Source organism: Manis pentadactyla, chromosome 3 (genome assembly GCF_030020395.1).
Source record: "Manis pentadactyla isolate mManPen7 chromosome 3, mManPen7.hap1, whole genome shotgun sequence".
NCBI classification, from domain to species: Eukaryota; Metazoa; Chordata; class Mammalia; order Pholidota; family Manidae; genus Manis; species Manis pentadactyla.
In genome coordinates, this window is record NC_080021.1 from 112149578 (window position 1) to 112162863 (window position 13286).

General features: G+C 41.2%; 1 protein-coding gene across 19 annotated transcripts in view; it reads left to right on the forward strand.

The window, feature by feature from the left end:
- KIAA1217 (KIAA1217 ortholog) overlaps positions 1-13286 on the forward strand; it is a 638036-nt gene that overhangs the window by 548781 nt on the left and 75969 nt on the right. The window contains exon 1 of one of the 19 annotated variants that reach the window (XM_036880961.2): positions 819-1172. The exons of 16 other annotated variants lie outside the window; for them this stretch is intronic. The gene's annotated coding sequence lies outside the window, so the exon portion shown is untranslated. Of the gene's footprint in view, positions 1-818; positions 1173-1204; positions 2968-13286 lie in introns of those variants that run through there. 2 more of the 19 variants (XM_036880963.2, XM_057498286.1) reach the window with 2 other exon arrangements.

A 13286-nucleotide genomic window follows, 5' to 3' on the forward strand; every position in this document is an offset into this window, starting at 1 on the left:
TAATCACTGGATGACAAATTAAACAAGACAGATCTTGTTTCGCTGTACTACCAATGTAGGATGGATCTTGCTCTTAGACTGAGTTGGGAGTCAGTATTTCAAATACCTCCAAACGTATAAAATAAAAGTGATGATTTCCAACCTGTTAACTGAACTCCATTGTTGAGAATGTTAGTTAATCTACTCGCCTGATCATTATGAATGGGGTCCCTCCTCTGATCCAGGCTTTTGTGCAAGATTCTGAGGCTAGAATAGTGAGCAAGTACACTAACTGTTCACACAGCTCATAGCATCTTGTAGCAGGTCACAAAGTCAGTAATCAGTAGTGATATGGGCCTCTCTCATTTTTCACATCTGTTCCAGGCTATGTGAAATCTTTGCCTTCATTTTATTATTTGCGTGAGTTAATACTATGGAGCTCACTCATGAGTTATGAACCTAATTATGTCCCTTTTACCATGCCTTCTGATAGGCAAAAAGATGTTTATATTACATTTGGTAAGGATTATTACTCTTATTGAAATGATTATCGAGGCAAACACATTTTAATAAAGTGGCTATCCAGAACATGGTAGATATTTTCTTTCTCCTTCACTGCTTCCAGTTAAACATAATTTTATTTTTTAAGAAGCAAGAAAGGGTAATATATGCACGTCTGATACGCAGCTTCCAAGTGATAAAGTGATACAGATTGCATCTTTCTGCCGGGTGGCTGCTTGCTTTTCCTTGCGCTTTTTTTTTTTTTGTCATTGAGAGGTTATGACAACATGAGCCATATTGTATTTATAAACATCACGTGTTTCCTTGATACGGCTTGCAGTTTCTGCCAGACGGAACACATGGAAGAAACATTTCTCGTTAGCTCAGCATTGGCTTTAGTTATACTGGTTTCCGGGACAGGAAAAATGCCTTCCTACTCAGATTTAACTTTCATAGAGCAGAAACGAACCTCTGAATGTCCGTGAAATAGTTTTAGCAAGGGTGGGTACTGCTCCTTTAAACCACATATTTTGACTAAAAGCTTCCTTCTGTAAAAAAGAAACCCCAAGCCTCGTATTTAGTCACTGTAAAGAAAGACAGAGCTGGAAGCATTCAAGAGATGGGTGGTTTCAAGGTCTCTGCAAGTCTAGAAAGTTTCTTCTAGAAGGAGGAAGGTTCACAGGAAATGTAAGGTAAGAACTGTGCCTTTATAGCACAGTGTAATTTTCAGTATTTTCTTGTCCTGTGGCATATTTGCATCCAGTTGAGGCAGGTCTTCTGTATTCAAGTTCAATGCAATGAGGAATTAAAATTCTAGGTTTTTATTTTAACTCCTTACACACTGCTTAGAAGAAAGTTATTTGTTATTGGCGTTGGTCTGGTTTTTAAAAATCCATTTAAATTACAATGGGCTGCCTCCAATCTGTAAATCTTGTGATCTAGTGTCTGTTTTAATTATACAATTTAGGAAAGGATTTAAAGTGTCAACATTGTTTGCCAGTACAGATCTCATTGATGTATGTGTTTTGTGACAATTTTTGGTATTTTCACTAAGATGTTGATGTGCATTTAGTTTCTCAGACAAACGTAGAAAATCTGAAGGTATGGTATGAATGGATGGAAATTATTATGTGTCCCTCAACATTCTAGGGAAAATTATTTATTGTGTTTTCTGTGTGAAAGATATTTTAAATTTAAAAAATAGCTCTTTTACATTGGTTTTGACTTTTTTTAAAAAAAGATATCAGTTTAAGCTTTATGAGTAACATTAAAAACCTCCACAGTTTTATGTAACAGATATAATCCTATTACATCAGGCTTAATGATTGCCTGAGAAAAGTCTTTGGCAGAAATTGTATTTACCTGAGATAACCACTCTTCCTGACGCTTGGAATAGTTCCATAATAACATTTGCATTTCTTTCTTTTAAAGGAATTTAATTAGAGCAATGTCCTGTTAAATCTATCTGTTTCCTCTTAAAGGTACATGTGTGCATGGATCTGCTTATCCACAGAGATGAGTTAATATACATGAAAAGTTGTTATCCAGTGTGGTCTAAATAATACGTATTATTTCATTTAGTCATCGTAATAACCCTACGGTCACAGGTACAATTGTACCCATTTTAAGATAGGAAAACTGAGGCTGAGAGAGATTAAGTAACACTAGTGTCAAATCTGGGATTCAAAACCAAGCTGACTCACTGGAGTCCTTGTTTTTAAATCCTTCACTGCACAGCCTTACCAGTACCTAAGAGCTCCAAGTCTGGAGTCAGATGCAGATAACTTATCTTGGAGTATTAATTACAAATAAGCAAGGCTTATTTGGCTTCAAGATAAATTACTTTTTACTATTTGGGACCTATTTTTTTAGATTGGTAGCATCCAAAACCTAGTATCAGACTAGTTGTTTATCCAAGGACTTGGTTACAACTTATCTGGAGTGAAATGAAAACAGGGAGTGTGGGGACAGCTTGCAATAAACTACCTTGTCTTCTTCACTGCTTCCTTCTTTGCTGCATGTGCTGTGTCACTCAGAAAAACTGTTTTTGTGGGGCAGAGCAGGCAGCTTATTCGTAAGCTTGATTTGGAAGAGAGAAAGTATCTTTGGATGGAGACTGCCTGCATGTGCCTGCCTGCTGCTGCCCTTTCAGGCTTCTGGCAGAACTGTTAGAACAAGAAGAATGTTAAAGAACATGGAAGGTGGCAAGTTCTGGAGTCGGGGCAGCTAGCTGAGCCTGTTGCTGTCCTCACCCCCTCCTGAAGACTGAGACATCCACTCAGCTGCAGAAATATCCTGGTGACTTGTGATGCAGAGTAATTACTGCCAACAGCATCAGCGGGGCAGCTGTTCATCACAGCACTCACTGGGGCTGTGGGATCAAGGCGACTTGCCCCCAACCCCAATTCTACATAAAATCCAGTGCTGGCCAAGCAACCCAGACAATTGGAAGCTGATTGGAGCGGGACCTTCCTCCTCCTTCAGCAGGTACTGGGGCTCCCTCCCGAAGAGCTCTGCACCCGTGCTGCGAAATTCAGGAGAGGTTTGTGCCACCCCCTCTGCCCTTTGATAGCCAAGCTGCATCTCTTTTCCTGGCTCTTATAAATATAGGTGTCAGTGGAAATTGCCATTGACTGGGAGCATATGTCCTGGTACTTCCAGGCTCTGTTCCTTGCACCTACATGTTGTTTGCCTCCTGGGGTTTTGCTTTTCTGTCTTCTCTGTGGCTCCCATCAGGGTAACACAGGCTACAGGAGCTTGTTTGCTCCCACCTCTGCACAGACTCCCTCCGTGCACGGTCCTACCCTATAGAAGGCATCCTAGCGACCATTCTTTTCTTTGCTCTTTTTCTGAAATTTCTCAGGTGAGCATGTGTTACTTTTATGTAAAGTTTGGGGATGGGGAGAAAAGCATATGTTAATGTTTTAAAGAGGAAGAAAAGAGTTTTTATGACGTACAGCTCCTGGGGTAGGCCATTTTGTCTCTGCGCTGCTTTTTCCTATGGGGCCAGCAACCCTTTTGCTTGTGTGTAATGGCAGGAGTGATCCCTGTCTGTGTCTGAGAAACTAGAGCTGGCTGCTGCAGATTGTGCCCAAGGAATCACTGATGCCACCTCCAGAGACAGGCTGGGCTGACTTGGGATCATAGGGTTTTAGAGGTGGAAAGAACACACACATTCACCTGTCAGCTGAGAGTAGGTGGCCTAGCATGGTTGGAGTGGCTTGATCAAGATCGCAAAATGAGGAAGGGCCAAAAATAGGACTGGAGCCTAAGCCATCTGTCCCTCAGACCAGCCCTTTGTCCACCTCCAGTGCTTCCCAGCTTTTAGTCTCACCCTCTGGTCCCACAAGGTTTGCTTTCTTGATTGTCTTAGGAAAACACTATGTATTTGACATCTCTTAGGCAGGTGTCTCTTACCCTCCAGATAGAAGCACAGCTCTGTAGAGAGGCCAGAGCTCATTAATTGGAAATGCATGGGCCTGGACCAAAAACAAATGTGTTTTGAACTAACCAAATTTAGATTATCCAATATTTTTATTGAAGGAGAATAAGCCACCAAGTCAACTGAAAAACAGCAGCTGCTTCAAATTATGAGATGCTTTGAATAAAACAATACGTATTGGCTTAAAAGGGTTGTAGAGTATTATAGCATTATTTTCAAAAGTCAGCTTCCTTGCCCCAGCCAAGGGCTGCTTTAAGAATTTTATTTGAAAGGTTAGTTTCAAACTACTCTCCAAGTTGTTTTTCACTTGGAACTAGCAATTATAGATAGCACAAGGAAAAACTGGTTTTTAAATTTTAATAATTGTATAATGTATTGGAAAGCTACATAGCACAAAGAACTTGAGAGTTAATAAATATTATTGCTTCATGACAGCTGAGTACAAAAATAAGTCATCAAAATTGACTTAATGAAAAGCGCTCAGTGAGGAATAGCAGATCTGGTGTGAAGGTGTGGCCAAAATGGGGGACGGTATCTTGTTACTGAATGAAGTGTAGAAACTGAGGCTGTAAGACAAAGCCCAAATTGGGTTTGTGGAGGGAACAGAACTTAACATCATTTAAGATTATAAGATGGAAAAATGAACCCCTTGGTGTCAGAGTCAAATCTAATTATTTAAGAGTTCTCAAAAACTCTAGCATCTGGTTATTTGGCACCCAAGAAGATCGTTTTACATCACTTCTGTGCAGCCTTATCTACTTAAGGCCTCTCCAGATAATCTTACTGAATATCCATTGTGTCATGGAAGCCCGAGGACCCCGTCCCCTTGTTCTGGCAGCATGAACTCACTCCATATTCCTGAAATACAGAAAGTATGTTTCCCTCAGTTGGTTGATTGACACATGTATTTGATTTCTTCCTATTTCTTTCTTTTCCTGGGAATTCAAAGGCTATACTTTCCTTTGTTCTGATTTTAACTCTTTGAACCTGGACCTTTTCATTTGCCCTTGATGCAGTAGGAAGAGCTGCCAAAGAAAAAACGAAATAACAATAAGAAATCGTAACAACGTCAGTGATGAGGTGATTCAGAAATGACAGGGACCCGATCTGCAGTATGGTTAAGCTTCAATACATGCTTTTTCATGAAACACACCCCAAAGTATTAAGTGTCCCAGCCAAGGTCCAATAATTTCATCTAGGATGAGCATCTAGTGCCGTTCCTCGCACTTTCTTCCAAGGAGGAAGGCGATGGAATAGAATGTTCTGTGGATTGTTAATCCCATGCAGTAGGGACTAAGGGAACATTCTGGCTACATATCCATGGAGTGGATACCATTTTTGCTTGCCTTTAAGAGCAAATCTAAAAATATATTTCCTAGCAGCTGTGTAACTGCAAAAAAAAAAAAAAAAAAAAATCGGCTCCACTGCAGTGCAAATTACTTACTAGATATCTCCAGGGTTCAGATCTTAATGCTTCAGAAATTTGCTGCAGATTTTATTGTATATATTTAGACCAAGGAACCTATTAGCTTGCGATCTGAGAGAACCTCAGCATTCTCATGAAAATGAGAAATGTGCCCCTGTTGGCAACCTAGGGCTATAATTATGTTAATCTAACCATTTTAGGACTGAAATATGTTGTTTTAAAATGTTTCTGTGTTTTTATTATTCTTAACAATGATCTGAAGAAATTTAGTGAAATGCTAATAAGTTTCTATTCAGTATCATTTTGTGACTAGAGCACAAAAATGAGTCAAATGTGCTATTTTGATCTCTTCAAATTTGGTAGAGAATTTTTATCTACAGATATGTACTCATATACATAATGCATCTTGATAATACAAAAACTACACAAATAGTTTTGTATTTTAAAATAGAGACAGTGAATATATATTCAGGGCCATCTTGACATACATGTTCAATAACAAAACATTTATATATTTGAATTAAATTATCACACTCCACTGTACAAAAAAAAACCCACCAAAAATTGTTTTTTGAGCAATACCACAAGATAAATGTTTTCCTATCAAGAACTACCCTAAAGCACAGAGATTCCTGTTTTTAATACTAAAGTAGAACAAGATTCATTGACAATAGTTAAAATCCTGGGAGCATCTCAAGACTTGTCTTTAGCTAATTGGTTCAACCTTTCCTCACTAATCAAACTTTTCTTCTGGCCACAAGCAAGTAATGACAGGGATTATCCTGCTTGATAAGATGGGAAGGGAAAGAGAAGGGTAGAAAGCAGAATGTGGGCTATCGCCCATCTCATCATTCTTACAAATAATGGATATGTGAATCTACTTGTCATCCAGCATAAAGTGGATGAGAAGCCTTTTATCTAGTCTGATCTGGGTTCAGAATCACCAATTAACTTGTGAATGGGAATGAGGAACCTGATTTTCACCTTCTTGAATGTGAGTCCCTAACATACAATTGGACTTTTTTCTCAAAGATGCTGCCTTTGGAATATAATAATGCATGGTGTTCCGACATTGAGAATCTCTATTTTTTCATGCACTCTGGTATTTCAAAAAGAGAGTATGTCCTTTTCATCCTCTTATTAATATATTAAAGTGGGCATTTTCCATTCTTTCCCTTTTGCTTTTACAGTTCATTGACTGAGCTCATGCTTGCTTATTGATTTTAATAATAACCCATGTAGATCACACTTTTCTGCATGCAAAGTCACATAAGAGTAATTTAGCTCCATTCATGTTCACAGCACCAGGAGGGTAAGTGCAGAAGGTGTTCCTGACCCAACTTAGCACAGAACCAGCAGCTCAGAAAAGTTCCACGGTAGGACCATGGTCATGGCCGTGGGGCTACAGCCAAGTTGATCATCAGGAGGAGAAACCAAGTCTTGTCCTTCATTATCCAGAGCTCTTTCCCCTGCACCCCACTGCCTTCCTTGGGCATCATTGTGGGGAGAAGTCCTGATAGAAGAGGATGATTAAACCTTTATAAAAAAAATTTGGCAACTGATTTGTAGACTCAGATACATTGAAGAAGTTGAAAGTCAAGGGTCATCAGAATCAAACCAGCGTCTATCTGCCCTAATTTTATGAAACTCCTTTTATCTGTTTATTGACCCATGGCTTCCTCTCCTCTCTGGAAGAAATTTGATCCCAGGGTTGCTTTTTAAAGAAGGGAAGAAAAGTACTAGAAAAGATAATACAAAGGACAGAGGAAAAAAGACTGGAGGGTCAGCCTGGAACCTGTTTCTCTTTGGAGTTGAAAGCTCTCACTACTAACTGTGAACTTGCACTGGCAAATCACAGATTACAGAGCACTTCCTTCCCATGCTTCACCTCCTGTGCGGCAGAGGATTCTTTCCTTTCAGGGGTCAGCGTTTATGGAGACAACTAGACGATGTCTGCTCCCTTGCCTGATGTGGCATTGTGTTATAGGGAGTGTGACTTCTTTACATGGAGTCCCACAGCCAGTAGCTGTCCATTTTGTTTCCAGCCAGGAGTGCAGGGCTTCATGCGTGCAGAGGAGTCCTCAGAGGCCTGGCAGTGGGTCACTGGGACACAGGGATGCAGATCTCTCTGAGGAGGAGTCTCTGAACAGTGTCAGAACTGGTGGGGAAGCAGCCTCCGCCCATGACCGGCTGCTCCCGCAGCTGCCTGAGCAGAGCAAGGCCTGGTGGGCAGGGAGAGCCTCCTGGTATGCACGGCTCCCAAACTGGTTGTCTTTGAGGCTGTCATTTACCCAAATAAGGAGAAGCAGTGGTTTTTCTGACCATCTCAGATTTCTGAGCTGTGTCCACTGGCTTGCTGGCTGGCTGACTTGATATTTGAACTGAAAACACAAAGGTATTCCTTTGAAATGGAGAGCTCTTGTGCGGCTCATGGATATTCTGGAGTCATGGCTAGGACGGTGGTCCTTCCCACATTTGCAGATAACAGGAGTATGGTTTGGTATGTTACTCTTCTCTTGGGGCTCTTGGAAGATTCATACAAAATACATTGTTCAGGTATTTCTGGACTTGATTTTAGATGGAAATAATATTGATCTTAGTAATACTGGAATCATTGTTTCCTTTGAAGAGTATTCAGAGAAGGTCAGGCCTGTACACTGATTTCTTAATACTAGTGTGCAAGATTGTTCCGGCACTTCATAGACCCTGGCCCTGTTATTGACTTTGGGAAGGTGCTTGAAGTCTCTGGGCTCTGGCTCCTGGTCTGTAAAATGAGAATTATAGTATTTCTCTAATGGGAATCTGCTAGGAATTATATGAGATAATTCTGGAAAGCACTTGGTAAATAGGAAGTCTCCAAGAATATTAGTTCCTTCTCTGTATTTCTATCTTCTCCTGTCAGATTTAGTTGAAAATATTTACTGATAGAGAAATTGTAGGTAATTATGATTACAACCCAGGCTAATAGGGTCAGCCTTCTGAATTAGGATTTTACCAAGCCTGTAGTGGAATGAAGATTTTGATGTGAGCTTACCACTTTCCTCTACTCCCTAGAGCAGTGGTTCTCAAAGAGTGGTCCCCAGACCAACAGGTCATCATTATCTGGGGATGTATTAGATATACACATTCTCAGGCCCAACTCCAGACCTGCTAAATCTGGAAGCAGGACTCATTAATTTGTGTTTTAGCAAGTGCTCCAGGTAATTCTGATATATACTGGAGTTAGAGAACCATTGACCTACAATAATCTGTTGGTTGAGTCAGAGACCTACTTATTCCCCCAGCGTACATGGCATTCCCCATCTCTTATCTCTCTACCCATGCCTTTCTTCAAGAACCTTTCTCTTACCTACTGAAATTCTCTCACAATTTATAGATTCATTTAAATCTTACCTCCTCAGCTATCCCAGACAGCAGAACCTTACTCTTCTATAGATTCCAAGAGTATTTGTCTATCACACTCATTTGACACTTCCCAATTCTCCCTTTGTCTCATTGTGAGTATTCATGTACATGCTTCATTTTCCCTACTGGAATTCAAGCTCTTCAAAGGTAGGAATTATGTCTTAAAGATCCTTTCTCCCTCATTAGCCTTATCCCTGCACCTTGTCTATGTAGTAATCCACAGAACGTCATAGTTGGTATGGGCCTTGTAGATAGTTAGATCAGACTCTTGCTTGTGATGAAGACCCTGATGTTAACACCTGGATCAGAAGGGAGAGCCCATGCCTCCCTGTTTAGTGTTTCTTTCCCTGCTATGTGTACCGACCACTGCAAGAAACCCCAAAGGGGGTCATTCCGGGCCACTGGCCTGGTCCAGATTAGCAGGTGCTATGTGTTCTCTGCCACAAACTCCACCCAAGCCTCAGGAAAACACATGGGTGTTCACATGTTTATTCATTTAATCGAGAAGCCCCAGAACCTTTTAGATTCTTTTATAACTAATGAGAATTATGAACAATATGCCTGGATACTGATGATGCTTCTTTTGGTTTTGAAGGTTGCTGGTAAGAGGAAAGTATGTAGCTCTTTGAACCCAGAAGAATTGGCTCAAGGAATGTTTTGATCTGGATTTCCATCACTGATTTTTCATGTTTATTTTGAGGGAGAATGAAGCTTGGTGGATTTGTGAATTTTTGTCCTTCAACATTCTCCTCTGGGGCTCTTCCCTCACACAACCCTAGCTTCTTCTGACACATCGGCTAATATTGTTCAGCTGAGGATCAAAATAATGGCACCAACAAAAAACCCTTTATCTGAAGCAATCCATAAAATCCCCTTTCAAATGGGCTCCGCTGACATAGTTCACCTTGTGTTGTGTGTTTGTTCCATTACTTGGTAATAGAACCAACACATTTCTTAGTCTGATCAATATGAAAACAGCAGAACACAGGTGATGGGATGATTCTCGTAGAGAGGCCATGAATAAAACCCAGATCCACAGGGATGCTGTGAAGAAAGGAAAAGAGGTGCAGGGGACCGTGGAGCAGGCTCAAGGGGGTTGGATCCTCCAGGACCACTCGGTGGGAGGATGCTGAGACTGCGTAAGGCCAAGAAACGGAAACCCCAGATGTGAGAGGATGGTAGTGGACCAAGAGTAAGAGACCCTTTGTTTTCCAGCTTGGCATCTGCCATTCATCATTTTATTGGCCACCATTTTCTCCAACAGTCTCTGAAAAGTATCTATCCTTTAAGCTGCAGCTGTGGAGCATAAGTTCTATACAGATCATCCTCAATTCGCTGTTGAGTTGAGATAGGTTGAGGACAGGTTATAACCTCAACCTAAATTCTTTTTCTTTAATTCTTACAGTGTTGTAATCATCCTAAAGCCATATGTTGTTGTATCCACTTTGTTTCCTTACGACATAATCAACTTGATCAGTTTCCCTAATGACAGGTCAGAGGGGCCAGGGCACACTGACAGTCGTAGTGCCTCTGTTGGTGATTCATGTGTCTCTGAGAAGGGTGATCCCTAGGCATGTCACCCAGTAGCAGGACGTAGGTCCTGATGGTAAGGAGTGTCAATCAGATGAGATCCAGCTATTTTATTCCTGGCTGACTTGGTACTGTGCCCAGTGGTGATTAAAGATCTCAGTCTGGATCAGAACGAAGAGGTAATGTTAAATATACCATTTAACTTCCAAGCCACAATCAGTAACTGTGAGGAGCTGCACAGCAGATAAAAGAAAAATGTTCTCCTCTCACTGAAAATCTTCTGCAGGATTTTCCTGCATTATTTAGGCCAAGGACAACCTCCTTTGTGCCTAAAATAGTTATAGTTTTCTGTGACTAATGAAAATGTATGTATGTATATACATGTATATATATATATATATATTTATACACATATAGTGATGTAGTGAAATCTATATAGTAATAATGAATTACTGATGCAGAGTATAAAAGTATATGTAAGTATAATATATATAAGCATGACATGAACATAACTAATTTTGAGGCAAGTAGTTGAAACCTAACAGTAATCAAGAGAGTATTTGGATAATTCAGTCCTAAGCTCACCAAGATGTCCCAGCTATCGCTGAAGGTCAACACTCTGAAGATCAAAACTAACAGGTAAACCCTCCGTAGCCCCTGCAGGAAAGCTCTGAGAGCATGACTCGTCTCAGAGCAGCTCATGGCTTCCTGGACACAGGATGTCAGCTTCAGCACTGAAGGGGGCTGGGACACAGTGGCGAGGCTGAGGTCACACAGTCTTGCTACTTCAGTACTTAGTGACTGTGTAAAGGTGGGCAAGGATCCTAACTCCTTACTCTTCCTGTTTCCTGACCCCTCCAGTGGGGATGGTAACACCTGGCCTGTGTCCTTTGGGGAGCTCTGAAGCCTATGAAATAAAGTCACACTGAAAACACTGTGTGAACTGCAAACTGCCCAGACAATTATCGTGTGTGTGTGTGTGTGAACATCTAAATCCTCTAGATTAAGAGTCGTTACAAACAAATAAAGCAATGTATTATATTTAGCAGAGTGTACACTGACAGGTTAAATGGGAGTTCAAAGAAATGTCATGAAAGGACAAATAAAGTCTAAAGCACTGAAAAGTTACATGTGGGTGACAGAGATTACTTACTACTAGAAACAAATCTAGAAGCACCAAAAAGGAGTCGTGCATGAAGGAATACTGTTCATCCAGGACATGGGTGTGTGTGCAGAGATGGAGACAGCCTATGAGGGGTTGTTTTCACTGTTACAAGTGGTTGAAAGAAGATACCATTTTACAAACTGTAACTATTTTAGGTACAAAAGGATGTCCTTGGCCTAAATAATGTAGGAGTATCCTGCAGAAGATTATCAGTGAGAGGAGAACATTTTTCTTTTATCTGTCGTGCAGCTCCACACAATCCAACACAGTTACTGATTGTGGCTTGGAAGTTAAATGGTATATTTAACATTACCTCTTCATTCTGACCCAGACTGAGATCTTTAATCACCACTGGGCACAGTGCTAAGTCAGCCAGGTCTCATACTGGAAAGCTCAGCAGAGTTTTGTGTCAAAATATTTGTGGGAATAACACTCATCTTAAATATAGCCATAAGCCAACCACTGACTGGATCATCTCTTTCCTGAGAATTGAATAATTTTGGCAACAGTCTGTCTGTTTCATGTCTGGGAAACATTCCATTTATGATCATATGAAACATTAATAGGTTAGCTAAGACTTCACAAATGACCATCTTTCCAATTTTAACAGCGTGAGATGAATCTGCAATTTTTCCAGTATCATATTCACTTCTCTTCACAATAGCATCTTCCTGTTTATAAGTACATTTTCAGTTTTTTTCTTTTAACATATGTGATTTTTTAAAAGCCAATTAAAAAATGAATAAGAAAGGGGAAATGGAAATAAATTTCACAAGACTGCTCGCCTTACCAGAGCATAAAAATTATTTCCCGTTGAGGTAATGTTGAATATTTACTAGCATGTCCTTTCTTAATACTAACTCAAAAGAAATAAATGGCTTCCACTTTGCTTAGCATGCCAGCCAACAAAAGGAAAAGGGAATACAGGACAGTAGGACAGCATACATTGCTGGGAAGAGCAGTTTCACAAAGCATCCCAAGGTAGGTCATGCTGAGGAAGAAACCGGAGCATGGGATCTCAGTGGTCAGCTGCATGCAGGCTGAACTGGACTGTGTGGTGAGCTAGCCACAGAGAATAAGCTGTTCTCTGGAGAACATTCATTCCCAGGTGAAGCCGAGTCCTAGACGGCACAGATTGCAGTTTAGGAGGTTGGCTTGCCTGCTCCCTCAGCTGGCCCTCCAGGACCCAAGGATACTGGATGCCCTCTCTATCCAGTGAGCTGCAAGCTTCTTCCTGGAGAGTATTAACTCATCCTGTCTGATTCACAGCAGGGTCAGGCCAGCTTTCAAAGTCCTGACAGTGAATTACACACAGCTCTAGTAATGACGAAGCCATGCGTGCACTCCCCAGGCAGAGCCCTGAAGCATTTTGAAAGTGAAAGGGAGTTGCTCTGAGTAGGGCAGGAAGGAAGAGATGGGCGAAGTAAGACAGACCCCCTCTCATCTTGTGTCCTCTCATCTGACATGCATGGCCACAGGGTTCAAAGGAGCCGCCTGTCTCTAAAGCAGCTGACATGGACTCGTGGGTTGGGTCTGGCATGATTCCTGTAACCAAACAGAGAGCGTTCAGGGCTTCTGTTTCCTGGGGGACGGCCAGGCCTTGGCACAGCACCTCCAGTCCCTCTTATGAGCAGCCCAGCATGCGTGAACAGTGGGTGAGTTAGTAAATGAGCCTTGGTGTTAGGGCGTCTCCTGCCATAAAACAGAGTCTTTGGGGACATGGTTGGGGTGGAATCATGGCTTCCCCACATCCACCTTCCTGGAAAGCATATGTTTAACTGAAGAAACAAAACCTGCCAAGTGCATAGCAGACGCATCAAGAGCTGGTAAGTGTCACT